This window comes from Mauremys mutica, unplaced genomic scaffold (assembly GCF_020497125.1).
Source record: "Mauremys mutica isolate MM-2020 ecotype Southern unplaced genomic scaffold, ASM2049712v1 001058F_np12_obj, whole genome shotgun sequence".
NCBI lineage: Eukaryota > Metazoa > Chordata > Testudines > Geoemydidae > Mauremys > Mauremys mutica.
In genome coordinates, this window is record NW_025423108.1 from 84,303 (window position 1) to 91,054 (window position 6,752).

At 44.0% G+C, this 6,752-nt stretch overlaps 1 pseudogene; it reads left to right on the top strand.

Annotated features, from left to right (window-relative positions):
- The first annotated feature begins 512 nt into the window (after positions 1-512).
- Positions 513-1,689, top strand: LOC123357769 (annotated as a pseudogene).
- The last annotated feature ends 5,063 nt before the right edge of the window (positions 1,690-6,752 follow it).

Consider the following 6,752-nt stretch of genomic DNA (forward strand, 5'->3'; position numbering starts at 1 on the left):
GTGATGTGAGGGCCGAATTGATCCTCTCCTCTCTCCTGTTTAGGGGAAGAGATTGGAGGAGTTTAGTTCTTGTTTTTATTTTACCTCTTTCCAGCACTTGTATTGGTTTGGCCTTCCGCTTTCCATCCCTGTTTGAGGTTTTTGTCTCTATCACAGCAGGTGACGCAACGGTAGGTGAGAAAGAGGAGCAGAATTCTCAGCAGGAAAATGTTGCTCAAGTGGCTAAAAACAGAGAATTATCGCAAAGATCGAAAAGGAATGTGTCCAGGAGTCATGAGCAGGGAAAATCCTGTGAGATTCAGCACAGACCAGAAAGAGAGCAAGGAAACCAGCCAGAGGAGAAAGTGGATAAATGTATTTCCTCTTGGGGAACACAGAAAGTGCTCATGGAAACCACAACACAGCAGGAAATCCTCAGGCAAAAGAGAAAAAATACATGCAGTGGGTGTGGAAAAACCTTCTCTTGCAGCTCAGCCCTTTCTGTACATCAGAGAATCCACACAGGGGAGAGGCCCTACAAATGCAGTGAGTGTGGGAAAACCTTCAATCGCAGCTCAAACCTTATTAGGCATCAAACAGTTCACAGAAGAGAGAGTCCCTATGAATGCTGTGAATGTGGGAAAACCTTCAATCACAGCTCCCACCTTATTAGTCATCAAACAATCCACAGAGGAGAGAGGCCCTATGAATGCAGTGAGTGTGGGAAAAACTTCACTCACAGATCAGCTCTTTCTGTTCATCGGAGAATCCACACAGGGGAGTGGCCCTATGAATGCCGTGAGTGTAGGAAAAGCTTCACTCACAGATCAGCCCTTTCTAGACATCAGAGGATCCACACAGGGGAAAGACCCTACAAATGCAGTGAGTGTGGAAAATGCTTCACTAACAGCTCAACCCTTTCTGAACATCAGAGAATCCACACAGGGGAGAGGCCCTTTGATTGCAGTGAGTATGGGAACACCTTCAATCGCAGTTCACACCTTATTAGGCATCAGAGAATCCACACAGGGGAGAGGCCCTACAAATGCAGTGAGTGTGGGAAAACCTTCAATCGCAGCTCAAACCTTATTAGGCATCAAACAGTTCACAGAAGAGAGATTCCCTATGAATGCTGTGAATGTGGGAAAACCTTCAATCGCAGCTCCCACCTTATTAGTCATCAAACAATCCACAGAGGAGAGAGGCCCTATGAATGCAGTGAGTGTGGGAAAAACTTCACTCACAGATCAGCTCTTTCTGTTCATCGGAGAATCCACACAGGGGAGTGGCCCTATGAATGCCGTGAGTGTAGGAAAAGCTTCACTCACAGATCAGCCCTTTCTAGACATCAGAGGATCCACACAGGAGAAAGACCCTACAAATGCAGTGAGTGTGGAAAATGCTTCACTAACAGCTCAACCCTTTCTGAACATCAGAGAATCCACACAGGGGAGAGGCCCTTTGATTGCAGTGAGTGTGGGAACACCTTCAATCGCAGTTCACACCTTATTAGGCATCAGAGAATCCACACAGGGGAGAGGCCCCATGAATGCAGTGTGTGGGAAAACCTTCAATCGCAGATCAGCCCTTTCTAGACATCAGAGGATCCACACAGGGGAAAGACCCTACGAATGCCGTGAGTGTGGGAAAACCTTCAATAGCAGCTCAAACCTTATTACCCATCAGAGAATCCACACAGGGGAGAGGCCTTATAAATGCTGTGAGTGTGGGAAAACCTTCTCTTGGCTCTCAGCCCACGTTAGCCATCAGAGAATCTGCAAGGGAGATCAACATTGCAAAAATCTCTAGGGCTATCAAGACTTTCTTTTCTTTAAAACTTTTCCTGATTCCCACATAGTAACTTTTAAAGCTCTTTGAACTGTGTGCAGCACCGTTATCCCTCAGCTTGTCCAGATGAGTGGCCCATTTTTGCCTTTTGCAGTTCGCCCTCTTTTGAGATGGACCTATTTGTCCTTTCTATTGTCCCACAAGTAATTGGAGTGTGCCCTTCCTATGAGGAACCAGGGAGCGTCACATTTATACCATTCCTCCTATTGCAAAGTTATTGTTAGTCACCTACTATACAGATTGTATCATTGCCAGTTGTTCTCCCGTTGCTCTGGGTTTTGCTGAAGAGCAGATATATTGGGAATTTTTCAAATTACATGTAAATGAAGAGGAGCAGGGGCAGGAAAAAAAGTGTAATTTCAGCCTCTGTGACACTGGAAGGAGATGGGGTGACTCAGAGATTCCCTCCTTCCCCATCACTGCAGAACTGTTACCTTTTGCCTGAGCCATGTAGAGTTTATCTTCATCACGTTCTATCCATCCACTTTTCAAAGTGTCATGTGATGAAGCATTCTGCATTGTCTGTGCTTGGAGATGATGTTTTGACTTCTTTAATCCTATATCAGAGTCGCTATGACTGAAGATGAAAGTGTCCAAAGTCCTGGGAGGGGAATTCAAATGGATCCCAAATACAGTGTTGTTGGAGTTTAAATCCCAGGTTCCATCTATTGTAAAGCCACTTTTGACAAGGTGGCTGTTTTTCCCTCATTATGGGAATGCTAGGATACTAAAAATGTTGTAATTAACATAACTGACTATGTAGACAGGGATGAGTGAAGCAGGTTTGAATGGATCAGAGGAGAATGTGATGGGAGAATCTCTTGTCCCGATTCTGAATAATCAGATGTAACCTGCTCTGGAATTTGACTTGACACTTTCTTTGTAATGTATTCTCTCTATGTGATGTGGGTTTCTATCTTTCCTGAAGGCTATTTGGTCACCCGATTGGATATTAGTTCAGTTTGATAGGATGTAGCTCAGATGTATTGGAGAATTTAAGACAATGACCCTTAGCTAAAGTCCTCATTTATGATTTCAGCTTTGCTTTTTCCCCATCCCTCCATGATGACATAGAGAAAGTTGAAGTGCAGTTCTATCAACAGGAGAGAACTCTCTAATTTACTGGACAGGCTAACAAGGAAACAGCAGTGATTTAAAATCTCCACTCAGAAATGGTGAGCAACAGCAGAACCCCAACTAACTGAAGGAAGTGCATCTAATCACAGTGTAGTTCATTTGTTTAAGGCAATATTGTCTCAGATGATCTGGGAAGAGAATTCCATGGTAAGTGATTTTGAACTAGGCAAAATGCCCATGTGTTTGGTTCCCAAAGCATTTGTAACTCAGGCCCTACAGAAGATCTCTCCTAGCTAATCCTATGGCATGGGAAATGCTGCCCTTCATGACTCAGATGTTGAGGAAATAGAAGTGGAGTTTTTTGTCAAATTTATCTTTTGTAGGAGCTAAAGATCTGTATAAAATTAAACCAGTGTTGAAAATGTAATATCTTCAGAAAAATAGCCATTTTTAATAGAATCTCCAGCTCTGGTAACTAACGAAGATTCTGCTCCACGCCTGTATCCAGTCCCTTCTCTGGACCTGTGCCACCAAATTAAAGAAAAGCTTGGGCATGTTTCAGGAAGCCATTCCTCATTAACACTGCTGAGATTTGAAGTGGTTTTGTAAAGGATTCTACTTCAGAGAAGTGTAAATTTACTGATTACACTTCCAAAGGATGCCAGGGTTAGATTGAGAACAGTCATCCTTCACTGTTTGGATGCAAAGAGAGAGTGCTTCATAGGACAGTCCTTCCCTGTGGATCCCAAACTGGCTGCCTGATTGGGTAACAAGGACTTTCAGGCTGTAGAAATGATGGTAACCAATGAGGCAACGAATTTGTCAGGCTCCAATTTCAGACTTCCGGATACATGCATGTTGAGTCCTGATTCTATGGTTTTGTGTCTGACGCTGTGGCTACACAATAAAGCTGATGTTGGCACAGCTGCACCAATGTAGCTGCACTGCTGTAGCACTGCTATTACAAATGCTCTAAGCCAATGGGAGAGATTTCTCCCATCGGACTTGATTAGTCCAACCCTTGCAAGCGGTGGTGGCTATGTTGGCAGGAGAAGCTCTCCCGCTCATGTAGCGCTATCTACCTAAGGGGATTAGGGCTGTGTAACTGGATTTTTTACAGCCCTAAGCAATATAGTTATCCCAATAAATGTCTTTAGTGTGGACCAGACCTTAGTTTTCTCTTGTGTTTTATGCATTTACATTACTTCTCTAACTCCTCCTACTTTGAAAGATTAAAAAGTGTGAAAAGAGAGGTATTTTTCTCCATGATGCAAACATTCCGACATAGAAGACCCCTTCTACGAACACATGTGGCAGAAGAACCAGAGATATATGAACTCACAGAAATGGTTGGGACCTACGTTGGGACAAACCACAATAAGAACCAGGGTTCAGTTGTTGGCAATGGGGATTAAAAGAAAACTAACATATAAGACAAGAATTTGTGATCTTTGAATATGTTATTGTTACCAATTAAAGTGAAATTATAGGTGAAGTTATTGGTTAAAGAGTAAGAGACTGTGTGATAATCTGAATTATTTTGGAAAACTGAAAGTTGTCTTGTTTTTGTGTTTTGTTCGTCGTACAGGCAATACGACAGGAAAAGGGACTGTCTGAATTGCCAAGGCAGGGAATGAACAAGCTATAGCAACATTAACATACAACATCATTAACCACAAACACACTCTAATCATGCTCCAGCCATTGCTGTTCGGCCATGGCCACACGTACAGAGCTGCACAGCAGTGAGTGTGCTGGGGAAGCTGGTCTGAGCAAACAATTGGAAATGACCCTTCAGTGAGAACAGAACCAGATTGTAGAAAGGCCCCTGTGTTAAGTGGTTGTGGCTGAGGGCTTAGGGAGCTGGGTTTGAAAGCAATGGGCGTCTTTCTGTAGAGGTTTGATTCTTGCCAACTAGACAAGGCTGGTGTGTGATGTCTCCATGACTGTACTTTCAGTGTCTGATCACCCATGGTGCCGCAGGGAGCCAAGCCTAGATGTATGCAGAGGCTAAGGACAAGTCAACATTTCAAACAGTGAGTCTGTGCTGCTGCAGCTCAGTAATGGAGATGCTCTATGCCAGGGTTTCTCAAACTTCCTTTCACTGCAACCCCCTTCTGCCAAAAAACTTACTGCATGGCCCTGGAAAGAGGGACCAAGCACCAAGCCCCTCCACACTGGGGGGAGTCAAAGCCTGAGCCCTGCCCCAGTTGGGGGAGAGCAAAACCGAAGCTTGAGGGATTCAGCCCTGGTTGGTGGGGCTCAGACTTTTGGTTTCAGCCCCAGGCCCAAACAAGCCTAATGCCAGCCCTGGCAACCCCATTAAAACAGGGTAATGACCCACTTTGGGGTCCCGACCCACAGCTTGAGAACCACTGCTCTGTGCTGATGGGAGAGTTTTCCTGTGGGTGCAGTTAATCCACTTCCCCAGGAGGTGGCAGCTATGTCAGTGGGAGAAGCTATATCGGTGGGTGTGCAAGCTGTGGTGTTTAACACATTTAAGAAGTTTAATCAAACACCATTTTTAAAACCACCTGTGATCTGTGAATGGCAAAGGAGCTCGATGAAGCAGGGTCTGTCCTGCAAAGTCCTGGAGATCACGATTCCATACTCCTGTTGTCATGGGGGTATAGCTCAGTGGTAGAATGGTTAACTACAGATCAAGTGGCCCTTGGTTTGAGCCCACGTGCCCTCTTATAACCTTCTTCCTTTTTTTAAAAAAAAGGAAAACATTTTCATTTCCATTCTCCATTATGTTCAGGAGCTCCACTATACGGGGGTGCTTAATATGAATGTAAACACTCAACATTCCGCTGTCCAAATGCATAAAAACCTACCAAAGCCGTCCATCAGCTGAAATCAGTTCCAATCCTCTAAGTTTCTAGTTTATGTTTTCATCAATTAAACAAAGGTATCATAGGAATGTACATTTGCAGATCCCTCTTCTCCAGGGGCTGTGGTGTGCAGAAGAAGAAGAACCACATCCAGTTGGGGTTCAGAAGTCTGATGAGCAAAGGCAACTTGCTTCAGGCTAAAGTCACCAGCACGTTGGCTCCTTCACATTCAGCCAGCAGCTGGGCCCCCAGGACAAGGCATGAGAAGAAGACAGTGGCTGTGAGCAGGAAAATAGCCACCAAGAAGCTGGCTAAAGCTGTCAAGATCCCCAGGAAGGTCACCATGCCCATGTCTAGAATGTGGTTGTGGAGATTAATGGAAGGAGGAGGCACACGTCAGAGCCCTAGGGGGGCTCAGGTCAGGGCCCTAGTGGGGCTCTGGGTGATCGCTACTTCCCACCACCCAACACAGATGCAATGTGGTTGAGTAGTGTCAGCAAAAGAGAAACTAAACAGCTAATTCTTCCTCCAGAAAGGTTTTTAATGACTTACGACTATCAAGGCAACACAGACAGAATAAGAAAAACAGAATGAAAGACCAGCACTGAGTGAGGATTAATACAAATGGCAAGTTATACTGGAGACAAGCACAAGTCCAAGTAATATTATGCATTAACTCCCTGTTCCTATAAGTGCACATATAAAAGGTAAATAATATTGAAAATACTCACAAGCACGTGCAACGCTACTATTACTATTACTGATTGCCCAGCAACTTTACATGTACTGTAACCAACCCCAACAAAGACAATTTTCTATGTAATACTAATACATTGATTCACTATATTTTACTAACCTTAACCTACCTATAACCTTATATAACAACTTATCAACTTTGATTTACTTTTATGATAAACTTGATGGTAACTTATGATTGCACTCTTTAAATATATCAGAGGGATAAATACCAGGGAAGGAGAGGAATTATTTCAGCTCAGTGCTAATGTGGACACC